The sequence below is a fragment of the Nomascus leucogenys genome, chromosome 7b, assembly GCF_006542625.1.
Source record: "Nomascus leucogenys isolate Asia chromosome 7b, Asia_NLE_v1, whole genome shotgun sequence".
Taxonomy (NCBI): domain Eukaryota; kingdom Metazoa; phylum Chordata; class Mammalia; order Primates; family Hylobatidae; genus Nomascus; species Nomascus leucogenys.
The window spans coordinates 75188076-75205687 of NC_044387.1; the positions used below are offsets into that span (position 1 = coordinate 75188076).

General features: G+C 41.0%; 1 pseudogene; it reads left to right on the forward strand.

Annotated features, from left to right (window-relative positions):
• The window catches only part of LOC100580999, a 32461-nt pseudogene extending 15187 nt beyond the window's left edge, over positions 1-17274 (forward strand).
• Positions 17275-17612: the final 338 nt, after the last annotated feature.

Sequence of the window (17612 nt, forward strand, 5' to 3'; positions counted from 1 at the left end):
TCATTCCAAAACTCATTTGTATCATGAGACATCACAGAATATATTCTTTGTAAATAATTTGTTTTTCAGAGTCAATAACTAATTATCAGTTCATGCCCTATAAATAAATCAATATTGGAAATTATGTCTAAGTAGATTCATCACAGAAATGATTGGCTGACTGACCAAACAGCAAACTTCATGATTTACTTCTTGGCTTAACTGCTCTCTTTGCATTTCTTTTTTAAACAGTCCTCTTCCCCCATCATTACTATAATAAAGAATGAAAATGGACAAGGTGAGGCAAGGCTAGACAGGTGTGAATTTAAAAATCACGGGTCCTAGAAAATGTCTGTAGCTTTTGGGTTGTAAGAAAGTGAAGTAGGCCTGACATGCTGTCTCATGCCTGTAATCCCAGCACTTTGGGAGGCTCAGTCAGGAGGATCACTTGAGCCTAGGAGTTTGAGACCAGCCTGGCAATATACGGAGACCCCATCTCTACTGAAAGCACAAATAAAAAATTAGCAAGTCATGGTGGAGCATCCCTGTGGTCTTAGTTACTCAGGAGGCTGAGGTAGGAGGATTGCTTGAGCCCAGGAGGTCGAGGCTACAGCAAGCTGTGCTCGCAAGGAAGAAGATGAAGCAGGTTCTGTGACACAGAACAGAATTCAGGGCAAGTGCAGGGCTGGGCAGCCTCACACTGTAATTCATACTCAGGGCAATAAACAGAAAATAACTTTCAGAATGAAATCACGGCATTGACCTTGTCATCATCTCCGAGCGCTTGAGTTTTTGAAACAAATTAACATTGTCTCCTTAAATGCAATGTATCCTTCTTAGGCTCCTTAAGGAACTTTGCCATTTTAAAAAAATTAAGTTTTCAAGATAAAGAGACCTACTTTGGTCACAGTGAAGATTATGACTAGCCAATTGGCAAACGCCAGAAGAAATCTATGTCTTTCTTTTCCTTTCACTCTGCCCGTGTTCCACGTATATCAGTTCCACTTAGCTAAGTTGTCTGCTCCTTTTGACTTGCTGGAATATCACAATGCAAGTCTGGTGGGCACAGAAATTCTGGGATGGTGTCTAGCCTTAATTAAACACCCCCAACTGTGGTGCAGTCAAACTTTGAGATTTTCTTGACTACTGAGACCTGGACAAAACACAAGTATTTTTTGCCCAGTAGAGTTGAAAGCCGAAATAAGCAAAGAAGAAGGAGGAAACAAATAAGTAGGAGATTGCAAAGGCAGAGAGGTAAAGATGGCTTAGCTCCAGGTGGTCAATGATGCTCTATCCAGATGAGGGGCTTTGGGGCCCAGAGCCTACATGTCCTGATGGGTTTTCAATTCTGAGCAACAAGAGGTCCATCTGAAATGCTAATTTTCCATGTTCAGCCATTTGCCATCCGGTTAAAATTCCCAGCACAGCTTCCGCACAAACTCAAGATAAAGTGGCAAGCTCTCAACTGCCTTGAGTGGTAAACCATGTAACTAACTACTTTGTTTTTTTTTTTCCCACAGGCAAGATAGAGTAATCTTTCTAATATTTACTTCAGCATAAATATTGAAACTCACATAACTTGAATATTGAAAAAAACTTCCAAATGGTCTTTGAATTTAAATAGCACCTTGAGACTCCCAGGCCCCAGAAAAGCTCTAAAATTCAAATGACTAACCAACTTGCCATTCTTTGCCTTCTCTAATTTCCATATTTCTTTTTTTTGTGTGCTGATAATTAGCCATCTCCCACGTTCTTGATCACATGTAAACAGTAGACCAGGCATGGTGGAGAGAGCAGCTAATTAATATCATTCAGATGGAAGGGCTTTCATTTTCCGCCTGCTTTTGGGAAATTATTCCTTGGAAGAATTTATTTGTGTGGAGATATTGGACAATCCTATGTCCATCCTGTGGACAATAGGAGATGTCTGGAGCCTGTACATGGATTTGATAATTCCAACTGTCTGCTTTTAACAGTGTGTGATAACACATGGTTGGATGGCTTGCCCTGCCCTAACGTACGCACGATCATGGTTCAATATCACTTCACCGGAGTACCCAGATGTTTCTGGTTTACCTGCAAAAAATTCAACTTTTTTTAAACAAAATTGGGAAATAGTATAGGTCATGTACAGCATTCCAGTCATGCACCAAGCACACACCAAGGGTTGTTTAGTAGGTGGCCCCATGTTGGGTACAGTTCTCTCCCTAAAACTACAGGAAAGGCACTCCATTCTCACGCATTGGATCCTTCTTGCACTTTCATTGTTACACATAACAAATCTCCCACAGGCAGACAGTTCGCAAAGACCATATAGATAGAGAGGCATTTTGTCTTATTTTTAAAATTTTTTTTTTACAAAACTGATATGCAGATTTAATAAACTATCTAACAGTATTGTCCAATGAGTTGGGCAAAATTTTCAGATAATTATACTTGGCTCCATTTCACATGAAAATATCCTTTATGACTTAGAGTACATTCTTGGTGTATATATTTTAATGTATTACTCACATTCTGCCTTTTAAATAAAATATGCTGAACTTGAAGTATCCTCCATGAATCTTTGATGTAATTAAGAATATCTGATTCTTCCACTCCCCAATGCCCCCAGGGCCTGCTTAGGTATTTGAAGCTGTTTCTTGCTACATAACGCATCCCAGACTGATTTTTGGGCTGTCTTTTTAAGTTGTAACATACTTTGTTTCTTGGAGCCACTCTTGGCGTTTTCATTGTATTGATTTCTGGTGGCCTTGCTCCTGAATATTTTCTAGATTAAGCCTTGCATGGCTGTGATAGGTGATTATTTTATACTTACTAGCACACAGCAGGATATTTATACATATCCATATTTATGACTATCTTGATTGTTCATGATTTTACCCCTAATACATAGAAAAATCTACTTTTATGTTTGCAGAACAAAACTTGGGGATGTGAGTTCTGGTGGTTTCAGGCTCGCTTATTTGTGGCCCTGTGTGACATGTTGAGCAGGATTTAAAACTCGCACTTAACAAAGTTTAAAAGAGCTACAGGTCACACACTTCAAGAAGTAGATATGCAAATGACAAGGATCTAATACATTGCATTTATACCTACAATCACAGATGATTTAATTAATGGCAATTCAACTCTCTTCAGGAGCCAGTGAGTAATATAAATGTGTGAATGAGCCAAGGTTAAGATAGCAGGGAGTAAATGAAACCAGGAGTGCGTGCCCCTCCTAATAATACAGATACCTTTAATTCGTGCTGGCTCAGGCAAACACATCTCCGAGTCAAATATGGCCTCTGGAGCATTATAATTTTATTTTTGGGGCTGTCTCTGTCACTGGTTTGTTCTTTTTTTTTTTTTTTTTTTTTTTTGCATTTAAGGGCAATGTAACATCCTTTGCCCTTATATGGGCAAGATCAACTGAAGAGCTTTTTCTTTTTGAATGTTCTGGTAGAATTTTATTATGGAAGTGATCTTCCTTTGAAAGTGTGAAACAGTATATAGTTAACACAATATGGTGGAAATGCTCTGATAATTGTTTTAGTTCTTCTGCAGTTTGGGGGATGTTCATGACACTCACGGAGGAAGGAATATGGTGGGTGATTCCGAACAAGGGCCCCAGAGTCAGATTGCAGAGGTTCGCATCCCTTCTCCTCTAGTTACCAGCTGGACAATCCTGGTCACATGTGCTCTCCTTCCTAAGACTGGGGATTTCTTCATCTGTAAAGTAAGATGGGAGGCCAGGCACGGTAGTTCACACCTGGAATGCCAGCCAAGGTGGGAGGACCACATGAGGTCAGGAGTTTGAGACCAGCCTGGTCAACAAAGTGAGACCCCGTCGCTACAAAAAATATATATATTGTTTTTTAATTAGCCAGATATGTGTGTGCCCACCTGTAGTCCCAGCTACTCAGGAGGCTGAGGTGGGGGAGAATCACCGAACCAGGAGGGCCATGACTGCAGTGAGCCATAATCGCACAACTGCACTACAGCCTAGGTGACAGAGTGAGACCCCATCTCAAGAAAAAAAAAAAAGTATGATGGGAGCAGTGCCTACTTCACAGAATTGGTCTGAGGATTACATGAGACAAAGAAAGATCTCACAACAGTGCATGGCAAATAATAAAAGCTCAACATATGATGGTTATCACCATTATCATCATTATAGCATTATATTTCACCTTGTAACTAATGTGTTTTCTTTATTCCCTGTGATTCTAGTATTTTCTAGTAGCCTCTGTGATCAGCACCCAATTAATCAAAGGCATTCATTGTTCCCAGGAGGAAGGTGGGTAAAACCTACAACAAAGACATCAATTAAAGTGCTAAATTAATTTCTGTCCCTCTCTAACATAAATAACAAACTAGAAAGCAAGGCATTCATTTGCAGGAGGCTGGCTTTGTTAAGAGAGACAAAGATTTGTGTTTCCAAAGAGCCAGAGAGTGGAACACTGGAGGCTTTGGGCATGCAGTAAGTCACAGGGAGAGGAAGAATGCACATGTGTGCAAACAGTTTCCCTCTACACCGAGGACAGACAGCAGCCGTCCCTGGAGGGCTGGAGGGAGGATGGAAAAGAAACGAAAGAGCAAAGGCATTTAGACACCAATAAAATGGTGACTCACTGCCCCTCCCCCATCCCATACCTCAACCCCAGCATCTACCCCCAGAAAGAGGCAATATTGAACCCTCAAGTTTGTTCTGAGTATTCAAAAGTATGGGAAACCCATGCCCCAATTCCTGTATGGCACTCTAGGAGAGCAGTTTCAGAGTGGACAGTGTGATACCATAAACCACAGTAGAGAAAAATAGCTGCTTCTCAGATTTCAGACACAGGAAGAACATGCGTGGATGTCTAGGTGTGTGTGTGAAGGATGAGGGCCCCAGAAATATTTTCATAAGTTTAAATTCTGACCTGACTGTATTTCAAACCAGAAGTGATTGATTTTTGTTGAATTGGCAAGGTTGTTTTTCTACCACTGGGCCAAAATAGGGCTTGCAGGTTGATTTGCATAAAAATAAAGTTACCAAACTGAGTCCAATGAATGTTTAAAATGCTTCCCCTTTTATTATGATCTGTTCATTGATTTCCAGGAAGGTGTTTTTTGCTTGCTTGCCTGTGCTCTGGATTGCTGGCTGCTGGCTCTAGTTATTAAGGAAACAAGATCATGACCCTGAAACTTTTAGACACTCAACCAACTCTGTGCATCTGTTTTTTCTCTGCCATGATCTGCTCTCTGTATTTTGCAGCCACATGGAAAGAGCAATGTTTTAAACCTTCACTAGTGCTGTGGATCAATTCTGGCTTGGATTCTCATTTGGAATTGATTCCCCTTGGGGCAGGAATGTGGGTGCTATATCACTCCCTGAGCATGTCGGTAAACATCCTCCCTGTCAGCGTTGCTGTTCAATCATGTCTTGCCCAGCACCCTGTTGGTACAAGAGATCACACAGCCCTTACATTTGGCCATTTCCTAGGAAGCCACACTTTCATACACTAAGTCAAATTCTCAGGTATCTCTTGGTTTTGCTCTATTCTCACCTCTCAAGCTGACATATATTTTCTAAAATTAAGACTTCCAGAGACTTATCTGTAAAAATATTTTCTTAAGAAATAATTTTCATTTTATGGAAGAAGAAATATCAACTTAGAACTGCTTTGTGGAAGCATAGAATAAATTTTTATAAATGTGGACATAACTATGAGAGTCCTGGAATTAAAATAAAAAACTGTGATGTGAAAAGGTTCTTTGATGAATGATATATGAATTCAGCTGAGTTCTCCACTACAGCATTCATGGAAGCCCCTCCCTCCAGGAAAAAAAACAGTGCCATCAAAAATGACAGCATCCAGGCTCATGCCTGTAATCACTTTGAGTGGCTGAGGCAGGAGGATTGCTGGAGCCCAGGAGTTCAAGACCAGCGTCCTAGGAAACATAGTGAAACTCTATCTCTACAAAAAAAATAATAATAATACAAAAATTAGCTGGGTGTGCTGGCACATGCCTGTAGTCTAGCTACTCATGAGGCTGAGGTAGCAGGATCACTTGAGCCTAGGACATTGAGGCTGCTGTGAGCTGCGATTGTGCCACTGCAGTCCAGCCTGGGCAACAGAGGGAGACCCTGCCTCAAAAAAAAAAAAAAAAAAAAAAAAAAAGAGAGAGTAAGAGCATCCATTTTTGACAGGCACATATTGACTGCTTGGCCCCCTTAGCTATGTGGGAGCTAAGGCTCCAGTTGGAGGATCTGTGCTGGCAGTGGCCTGAGCTGGATATTTCACTGACGGGTCCTTATGTAATCAACCAGTGGGTTCTTTCTGCCCACTGCACAGACAAAATCAATTCACTGAGATCATGGCATTGCAGTAAAGATGGAGTTTAATCCATGGGAGGCCAGCCAAGAGGGAAACAGAGTTATTACTTAAATCAGTCTCCCTGAAGGCTCAGAGTTAAGGTTTTTCAAGGATAGTTTGGTGGGCAGGGGGCTGGGGAATAGGTGCTGCTGATTGGTTGAAGAAGCAATCATAGGTGTGTGGAAAATGGTCCCATGCACTGAATCTACCTCTGAGTGGGGCCACAGGACTGACTGAGTCATGAGGGTCCATGTGGAGACAGCCAGTCATCAGAAATGCAGAAAAAACATCTCAGAAAAACACCTTAAAGGCCAATCTTAGGTTCTACAAACAGTGCTCTTATGTATAGGAGGAATTGGAGAAGTTATAAAACTTGTGACCTCTGGAACAATGGTTAGTTACTGTTTAATTACATCTACGTCTTTGCAGAATTCAGGCCCATCTCTCATGATCCTAACCTTGTGGCTTTTCTTTAGTTTCACAAAGGCAGTTTAGTTTTGGGAAGGGTTATTATCATCTTTACTTTAAGGTTAAACTATAAATTAAATTCTTTCCAAAGTTAGCTTGGCCTATGCCCAGAGATGACTGAGGAAAGCTCTGAAGTTAGAAGCAAGATGGAATCAACTATGTCAGATTTGTCTTGCTGTCATAATTTTGCAAAGGCGGTTTCACAGTTGTCTAATACCCAGCTCCTCTCAGGGTCTCAGTCCAGATGGATTCGGAATACAGGCTCACTGCAGTCCAGTTCTGCTTCATCTTCTCCTCCAAGGCACTGAGTTATTTCACATGCATAGGGCGTCAAAGCAGCTTATTAAAGTGGTGTATAAGCAGAAAGAAAAAGAGAAGACTAGGAAATCCAGAAGAAAATCCTGTTCTATCTTTTGAAATTCGTATTCATTCCCAAACATGAATGACAGCATTTGCTCATGTGCTGGCCAAATAACGGAAACCAAAAATGGAATTAAAAAAATGATGTCTGAGGCTTTCAGACTATCCCATATCAACCTATCTTGAGGTAGAATTTCATTGTTACTGACCTACTGCTCCTACTAGTACCGTAAACTTTCAGATTTAGATTTACAGAAAACATCAATTGCATGATTGTCCCAAAGTACTTGTCCTCTCCCGTTCTTGCCCTCTGCAACTCTTAGTTGCATTCATAATGTTAACTTACCAGTTTTCAAAATTCCTTTTTCAATTGGATAGGACTATATGAAAAAAACTAATGTGTAAATATGGTGAGAAAAATCTAAAGATGAAAGTAAAATTCAGAGAGGCAATTTCAATGCCCCTCATACAATGAAACCCTTTCTACCTGAAATTTCTCTATCCAAATCTGATCTGTGGACGATCTTCAGAGCAGCCTCCAGAGCAGCACTGAACTTTCTGCAATGAAGGAAATGTTCTAAAATTGACCTGTCCAATATAGCAACCATTAGCCATATGTGGCTATTAAACACTTGAAATGTGGTTGCTGTGATTGAGGAACTGCTTTTTTTATTTAATTTTAGGTAATTAAAATTTCAATCTTTTAATTTAAATAGCCATGTATGATATGATAAGAAATATATATTTTGGTCTTCTTTCCCCATTTCTTGGCACATAGCTCTTAAAACCCTTGCAATCTCTGAAGTAATCATGTCTTTCTATACACTAATGAGATGACTGGTGGCTGGGGGCTCTGGACAGCCTCAGAATAGGGGGATGGGTGCCAGGGAATCCAACCACATGATTAGAGAGTCGGAACTTTGATCTCCAATCCCCCCACCTCTGGAAGGGAAGAGGGCCTGAAGGTTGAGTTGATCCCAGTGCTCAACGATTTGACTAATTACGCCCACAAGATGAAGCCGCCATAAAAACCCAAAAGGATGGGGTTTGAAGTGCTTCTGGGTTGGTGAATGCGTGGAGGTGCTGTGAGAGAGTGGCTCAGAGAGGTCATGGAAGCTCCTCATCCGTTCTCCCGTACCTCGCCCAATGCGTCTCTTCCCTCTGGCTGTACCTAAATTATATTCTTTGTAATAAACTGGTAATCTTGTAAGTAAACTGTTTTCCTGAGTTCCGTGAGCTGCCCTTGCCAGAGAGGACCTGTTATTATTAGCTAAGTCAGACGGAAGTTATGGGCAACCTGGGGCTCACTACTTGTGATTGACACCTGAAGTGCGGGACCGTCTTGGGGGACTGAGTCCTTAACCTGTGGGATCAGATGCTATCTCCAGGTAGAAGGTGTCAGAATTGAGTTAAATTGTAGGACATCCAGTTGATGTCCTCAGAGAATTGGAGAATTGCTTGTCATAGGAAAAAGCTCTACGCATTTTGGTGACCAAAAGTGTTGTGGGAGTATAGAAGAGAAAATACTGTCTTTCCCCCTAAAACCATGAGGCTAGTAGCTGCCATTTTGGACAGCACTACTGCAGAGGATTTTACTTTTAAGGTTAGAAAGAGCAAAGCTCCAAGGGGGTGGGAGGGAAGAGGCCCCAGCACCAGGCGTAGGCATAAGGTAAGCCACTACATTTGACCTTGCTGGTGACTGTGTTTGGAGCTTCTGAGAATCCCCAAAGCTGACACTGGGAGAATGGAAATGGGCTAAGATGCCCTTTATGAATCTCTTCCAGGCTCATGAGAATTCTGATCTATTCATTGTGTAATTGTAGTTTCTCCCTTCCTCCAGACATTTTTCTCATTTGGAGAAGTGTTGGTTGCTAGGAGACTGAACTGCCTTTTCAAGGAGAGTACTTTAGAGAGAAACAATTCACATGATTTTCTTCTTTTATAAAATGAAAATTTGTAAAATATTTGCAATGCATAGTGAAAAAGTCAAGCTTTTACATTTCTTTGTATATTTGTTTTAGCAACCATAGAACCTTTCAATTACTTTTCCCACTGCTTCACACTGCAAGAAAGAAAACAAAAACTGACTGCCCTTTCTGTAGTATTTCTTAAGAAAAAATAACATTCCCAGGCTTGTTTCCAGAAATGGTGAGGTGATATCTATCCTGCTTACCTCACAAGGGAGCTGTGAGTGAGAATCAAAAATAATGACATTTATAATGGAAATGGAAATTGCAAAGCACCATCCACCAGAAATAAATCAGTATTGCACCCAACAGCTCATAGTTTTATCCAACTACTTATTCTTACCATGATTTTCATAAACTTACAAAATCACGCAGTCTGAACACATCATTTAATAAATAAAAGAGCCACAACTTGGAGAAATGAATAGGTCTCTTAGGTTTCTAACTTCCAGACAAAGATGCCATTATACTGCAATGACTTCTCAGGGAATGTGAACAAAACTCCTTTAAAGTTCGACTAGCTCTTGTAATCACTGTCAACAACATTTAAACCTTGGATAGGGAGTAGTCAGCATGAAATGACATTTCCTCTCTAACTCACCTAATACGATGCCTGGCACACAGTAGGTGCTCATTAAAGAGTAATTGTTAGTCATGATGCTAATATCCTAGCTAATAAGGATCTTTTCTTTCTAATTTCTTGGCCCCTGCTTTAAAAATCCAGCTGTAGTAATTTTTTTATTGACCAACTGCAAAATTCTTTAATGTTTGAGAAATTTGGCTATTGTTAATTGACAGTTTGAAGCAAAAGAGCTTTCTTTCTTTGTATATCTGAGCAGCAGAAGAGCCACCACAAAGGGGACTAGGAACAAGTTATTTTATAAATAAATATTTTGGCCAGGCATGGTGGCTCATGCCTGTAATCTCAACACTTTGGGAGGCTGAGGTAGGAGGATCCTTTGAGCCTAGAAGTCCAAGACCAGCCTGGGTAACATAATGAGACTGTCTCTACAAAAAACAAACAAACAAAACTATCTGGGCATGTTGGCACACACCTGTAGTCCCAGCTACATGGGAGGCTGAGGTGGAAGAAATGCTTGAGCCTGGGTGTTTGAGGCTGCAGTGAGCCATGTTCACACCACTGCACTCTAGCCTGGGAGCCTGGCCAACAGAGTGAGACTCTGTGTCAAGAAAAAAAAAGAAGGAAAGAATTTTTAATGTAAGAATAATATGGTTGAAAGAACCTATTTGATAATTATCATAGATGCTATATTTTTTCAGGTTATCCACGGCTTTTGTGGAGCCCATACTCCTTAGAAAGATTTCAACACAGGAGAGCACCCCATGGGTCCTCTTTTGTTAGATGAGCTAGTATTTTAAAAGTACTTAGATGTCCACAAGCTCCTCAGGGTGACAACTAGTTTACAAACAGCATTCCATAAGCACACAATGCCAGTTTCATACTGCCCCAATGTCTCCAGACCTGCCTAGGGTCTCAACCGTGACTGGGCATTAGAACTACCCAGTGAACTTTAAAAAGTATGATGTCCAATCCCAGATCAATCCGTCCCTGTTTCTGGGAAGTGAGGCAGGTCTAGGCGGCTTTTAAAACTCCTTGGGTGGATCTAATGTGAAGCCAGATTTAAGAACGAAGTCCTTAAACTGTTCTGATTCCAGGTTTCTTTGATCTAAACCAAACACTTGTAGGTCCACAGCACTAGCTAAAAGAACTGAGAGATCAAAAGTTTCTCTGCCCCATCTGAAATTGCCAACATCAGATCCTCATTGAATCTCTTGTGCCCCTATTTCTGCTCCTCTCTCTCCCCCTTTTTCGCCCTGCCTTACTCTTTCCCTTTGTCCCTTGCTTTCTTCTCTCCCTTCCTCTCATCTCCTTTTCTGTCTCTCTCCTTACTCTCTCAGTTCTGCTTTGAGAAATCTTCCCCTTCAATATGCCCTTTGATCCCTTTCACTTTCTTCTTTTCTGATAGTTTATCTCAGGAATCCACCTTTCTTATTTTTCATTTATTGTCCCATTTTTGTTTCATTGTGAGCCAAACTAAAAGATTGTGTGTGTGGTGAGGGAAGAGCAGGAGGGTTGGAGGGCAACGATCCAGACATACACATAAAAACATAGAAAAGAAAAAAGTTCAAAAGGAATCAATGCCACCAACTTTCAAAGCACTTGAAAGCAGCCACAAGTCCCATTCCAAATCTCCCTATCCTCCTCTAATTAGACTTTCCTTTCCTTAATCACCAGCATTCAAGAAAACAAAACACAAAACAAAAAAAGCCCCACGATTTTGTTTTTAATGTAATTTAATGCTCTTCTCTTTTAATTAAGGGTATTACAACACCGCTGTGCTAGTCTTGGCTGCTTTCAGTATTCAGTTCTCCAGTTCAGTGGCTGAATGCCTGCCACCATGGTGGCTGTAGAGAGCTGCAGACTGAGAAATTTAAGATCTTAACAAAAAACTGTTTGGAGGTCATCAAGATTGAGAGTAAAACCATTAGTAATGATAAGTTCTATACCATGAATTTCCATTTGACATCTCTTGCTCTCTGGAATCTCTTGAGGATCTCCCCCATAGGCCATTTTAGTGAGGTGCTCATAAATCTGTTTAGCATTGTTGAAGATAAAATGCAGACTAAAATGCATTGGTCTCTGTGTCTGTACTCCCATCCCAAGTGCCCCACATATTCGATAGTTTCACTCAGCGAGTGTTTGTGCTTATCTCTGCCTCCTCTGTCCTCAGTCCTCTGTGCTGGGATTATTCTCCAGTTATCACATTTGCTCTAGGAACAGCCATCTGAGACTGCAGCTCACATTCTGTGCTCATTTTTGCCATCCCTGTCTATTTCTCCCATTACCTCATTTAACCCTAGAATGAGTGACTTAAAACTTACTCAATAAAAACCTAATTCCTTGGGATTGTTGTAAGTATATACAGAAAAGACTTCAGTATGCTAGGATTTATATATATATATATAAAAGAAAAAAGGGGAAGAGTCAGACTGTTTCAGATTCCCTGGGCTTTTGCCAACTGACCTAGGAACCCAGACACAAGAATGGGAATGTTTCTGGAAAATGCTCCCTGAGTTCCAAACAACCAACTTACAGCAAATATAGGGCATAAAGTCAGCATACAGCTATTCAGTCAATAATTGCTCTTCTGGGAGTTGTGGATTGAGGACTGCCTAAGGTGATGGGAATCCAAGTGTTCTGTTTGAATAAATAAGACAATTTTGGCTTGTAAAGCCTTCTTAGCCTGTGGGGGATGCTTAAATGGCGCTGGCTAAGATTATTTGGAGAATCAACACTGACGGCCTTGGGGATGAGAGAAGTCAAAGGAGAAGGGCCGTACCAGGGAAGTGGATGGGTTCCAACAGTTTCCACCTCCCTGGTGTGGACCCTTGCTTCTGCTGTCATCCTGTCTCAGACTTCCTTGTTGCCAACAAAAACTAATAATAACCTGACTCCTTTCAGGAAACCAAAGATAAAGGAAAACAAATAAAGCAGGATTCAATGAGCTAAGGATCAAATGTTTAAGAACAATAATCTTTCAAACTAACTAGTTAATAATAGATGCAACAAATAAAAATTAAGCAAACATGATGAAAAAAGCAAAAGTAATATTAAGAGCTCAAAGAATAACTGAAAGAATAAAATTTTAAATAATTCAGAGTACATTTAAATAAAAATACTGTAAAGAATAATTAGTGTGGTGAAATAAATCTTTATTAAATACCTATTTTTTCTTTTTTTTTTTTTGAGACGGAGGTCACCCAGGCTGGAGTACAGTGGTGTGATCTCAGCTCTCTGCAACCTCTGTCTCCCGGGTTCAACCAATTTTCTTGCATCAGCCTCCTGATTAGCTGGGACTATAGGCATGAACAACCATGCCCGGGTAATTTTTTTTTTTTTTTTGCATTTTTAGTAGAGATGGGGTTTCACCATGTTAGTCAGGCTGGTCTCAAACTCCTGACCTCAAATAATCCACTTGCCTCGGCCACCCAGAGTGCTGGGATTACAGGTGTGAGCCGCCGCACCTGGCCAAATACCTAATATTTTAAAAGGAAAAATATTCTATATAAATTCAAACTCTGTTAATGGGTATTGTGCCAGAAATAGGCTATCAGTATAAATATCAGCTACTAAATGCTTATTCATTTGTTCACCAGCACATATCAAGGAAACATTAGTCAGCCAGCTGAATTATGAAAATTCTCTCCCTATAATTAAATTATCATAGTACTAATTAAAACAAGTGTATACTTTTTATACCTGCATGTCCTTAAACAAATGTCCACTTCTATCTAGCCAAACACTAAATGAATGTATTGCAAACACTGCATGAATTCTAAATCCCAAAGACCAATGCACATAACAATTTCATTTTGCTTTTCAAGATAGCAAAAAGACTGAGAATAAGTCTCTCTCACCCATATGAATTTCCTATGCAGGCATTACTCCCAGGTTATCTAGAGTTGAATTGTCAATGCTATTTAATTTTAACAGCCTTCTCAATTTTAAATCCTGCTTGCAGAATGTGTAATCCATTTATGCTATTTCATGCTTGACTTGTCTACATACCTGGGGAAATTTTTTATTTTGATTTGCATTCAGAATTAAAAAAAAATTCACAACTTGGAAACAACTAATATCTGAAAGCACAACCAAATAAATCTTCTCTCATTCATAGCACCCAGGAAAGCCAAGACTGGCATGAATGAATATGCTTTCCAAGCCTTGGCTTTTCTTGAGATCAAGAAGATTTTGCCTTGTATTTTTGCATGTACAGAAATAAGAACAAAAAGCACAAATATATATTCAATTTTTGCACTAAGTTTTGGGCTGCTTATACAACTTAGAAATATTTCTCTATGTATCCATCTATCTATTGTCAGGTAGAGTCCAATGCCATGAAAGGAGCTACACTGAGTGGAAGAACATCAACTATGTTTTTAATGGTCATTAAATGAAGTCTCAAAAATGAAGATATCTAATCAAGTCCAATCCCTGGAACAATGTAGAAAAGATGGACCTAAGAAACTAAAACTGAAATGTCTTTTTCATGGATTTAGTTCAGATTCCCTTTAAGAAATTGATAAATTTCACTATGGACTGGTTGCTAGGATACCCCTCAAAATGTATTAAAGTAAGCTCTTTCCTTTAAAGGACTGGGCAGGGTTTCCATTATTTCAAAATGACTTTGAAAATCATGATGGGTGTTCCATCTGAGTGAATGAAACAGGTAAATGAATGGCCCTTAAGAAAAATAAATGACCATGAAGATTCTAAAAAATAATTAGGCTCTCTCATAATGATATATTTAAAAGTTAGCTTTGTCAAGGAGGTTCAGATTTTCAAACCTGAAAGGAAGAAATAAAAATCAAATGTGAAATGGACAATGAGAAGTTCCTTGGGGGTAGTTAAAGGCCTACTGTTGTAGAAAGCAAGGGACAGAGTTTACATTAGAGTGGGCATGTTGTTTGCCACTTATCATCTTAAAAGTCATTTTTCTCTGGAACAGAAAGTAGCATGGGTACTTAAAACATTTCACATTTTGAATTTCTGTCAATTAGTGAAAATTTGGTAAGCGCTCTTACAGGAATGTTCATATCCAGTTCTGTTACAAGGAAGGCAGGCTGGGGTAAAAAAGATGAATGAGTTCTAGGAAGGAAACTAGAAGCCTGACTCCTGAACTGAAGACACAGAGTGAATCTTCTTTGATATTTTGATATTCACATCTCTGGAAACTCATTACATATGGCTGTTTTCCTTATCTCTTTTTGTCAACTATGGATAAAATTTCTGAAATCAAGAGTGATCCTATATCACCAAAAATGGGAACTTTGATGTCAGTACTACCCAAAGTGATCTACAAATTTAATGCAATCCCTATCAAAATCCCAATGTTTTTGCTTAAGCAGAAAAAAATCCATCCTAAGACTCATATGGAATCTCAAGGGACCCAGAATAGCCAAAACAATCTTAACAGGAACAACTTTGGAGGTTTCACACTTCCCAGTATCAAAATGTATTACAAAGATATAGTAATCAAAATAGTGTGGTGCTGGCATAAAGGGACATATAGACCAATGGAACAGAATAGAAAGCCTAGAAATAAATTATCCATATGTGGTCAAATGATTTTCAACAAGGCTGCCAAGACCAGTAAATGGGGAAAGGACAGTCTTTTCAACAGATGGTGTTGGGAAAACCAGATATCCACATGTAAAAGAATAAAGTTGGACCCGTAAGTAACACCATATACAAAAATTAACTGAAAATGGATTAAAAACTTAAATTGAAGAGCTAAAACTATAAAACTCTTAGAAGACAGTATCAGAGAAAATCTTCATCACACTGGATTTGGCCACGATTTCTTGTACCTGACACCAAAAGCACAGGCAACAAAAGTACAAATTGATAAATTGGACTACATAAAAATTAATCATTGTGCATCAAAAGACACAATAAACAGAATGAAATGGCAACGAATGAAATGGAAGAAAATATTTGCAAATCATATATCTGATAAGGGTTTAATATCCAGAACAGATAAGAACTCCCACAACTTAACAGTGAAAAAAAACAAACAACGTGATTTAAAAACGGACAAAGGACTTGAATAGAGATTTCTCCAAAGAAGACATACAAATGGACAATAAGCACATACAAATATGCTCAGAAATACTAAACACCAGGGAAATGCAAATTAAAACGATGAGATACCATCTCATACCTACTAGGATGGCTACTATCAAGGGGAAAACAACAACAACAACCACCAAAAACAAACAGGAGGTGCAGCACGTGGGAGTTGCTACCGGAGCCGAATCCAGGTTGGAGTTGGAACCATGGAGATGCAGAAGGAAACCCTTCTTTCCTACCGCCCCCTAACGCACCGGCCTGCATGGAACGCAGTTGGAGGCTGCGCGGTACCAGTCCTACGGGGGATTCTGCTCTGGGTCCTCCAGTCTCAGTGGCCGCTGCTGGGCCGGCTCCCTCTGCCTTTTTTTTTTTTTAGATGGATCCTCTCTCTGTCGCCCATGCTGGAGTGCAGTGGCGCGATCTCGGCTCACTGCAAGCTCCGCCTCCCGGGTTCACGCCATTCTCCTGCCTCAGCCTCCCGAGTAGCTGGGACTACAGGCGCCTGCCACCACGCCTGGCTAAATTTTTTGTGTATTTTTAGTAGAGACAGGGTTTCACCATGTTAGCCAGGATGGTGTCGACCTCCTGACCTTGTGATCCGCCCTCCTCGGCCTCCCAAAGTGCTGGGATTACAGGCGTGAGCCACCACGCCCGGTCCCCTCTGCCTTTTTAAGGACCCCTGTGCCACCCCCAAAGAAGGCTTCTGCTCTGCTGGAGCCCAGATGGAGGCTGGAGTGGCTGACCTCACTTGGGTGGAGGAGAGAGTTATCATAGCGGCTTCTGATTCAGGTGCTGGTGAATTGTGGGAGGTGGATGAGAACGAGCCACTTATCGTCAGCAAGTTCTGCAAGTATGAGCATGGAGACATTGTGTCTACCCTCAGTGTTCTCGGCTGTCAGCGGCAGCAAAGACTTCAGCATCAAGGATTGGGACCTTGTTCAGCAGGTGGCACTGAATTCATACCGATCTCATGCTGGGCAGGTCACCTGTGCTGCTGCCTCTCCCCGCAAGGACTGTGTGTTTCTTTCCTGCAGTGAAGACAGTAGAATTTTGTTCTGGAATACTCTCTGTCCCAAGCCAACGTCACAGGTGGGCTGCAGTGCCTCTGGCTGCCTTCCCACCTCACTGGCTTGGCATCCTCAGCAAAGTGAAGTCTTCATCTTTGTGATGAGAATGGGACTGTCTCCGTTGTGGACACCAAGAGAGGGCGAGGTGCCCTTGGCTCAGCTGTACAAGACCAATGTGTCATTGGGCTGGTGTTTTCCTCACACGGTGTTCCCTTCCCGGGCTCTTACAGCGAAGATGGCTCACTGGCTGTGCTGGACTCCAGCCTTACTGAGGTCTTTAGAAGCCGAGGCCACAGTGACCTTGCCAGAGATGCTGCTTGATCCCCACTCAATCACTTTCTGCTTACGACAATGGGCTGGGACCATCAGGTCGTCTGCCACAAGTGCCCACAGAACCTCTCCCAGCCCCTGGACCTGAGATCGTTGCTGAGTAGATTGGACTTAAGACAAACAGCAAGTCCCCCATGAGAGTCCACTTCTTTGCCCCTGTCCCCTCAGCTTGTGAGATAACACATGAGCCTTCTGTAGTATGCTGATACATTGGATCTGTGCCATTACCTGGCATCGTCTCACAGCCTGAAGGAGGCTGGATGCTGGGATCCTGTAGTCACAGGGAGGAAAAGCTTTCTTAAAAATGGGCGTGCAGGTGCATCTGAGTGTGTGAGTGTAGGTTTTGCTGGGGAGGTGGGGCAGTGGGGCGGGGGGGATTAAAAAAAACCTATCCCACATCTCCCCTGAACACCACCTCTCCCTCACTCCCCAAAAAAGTTGA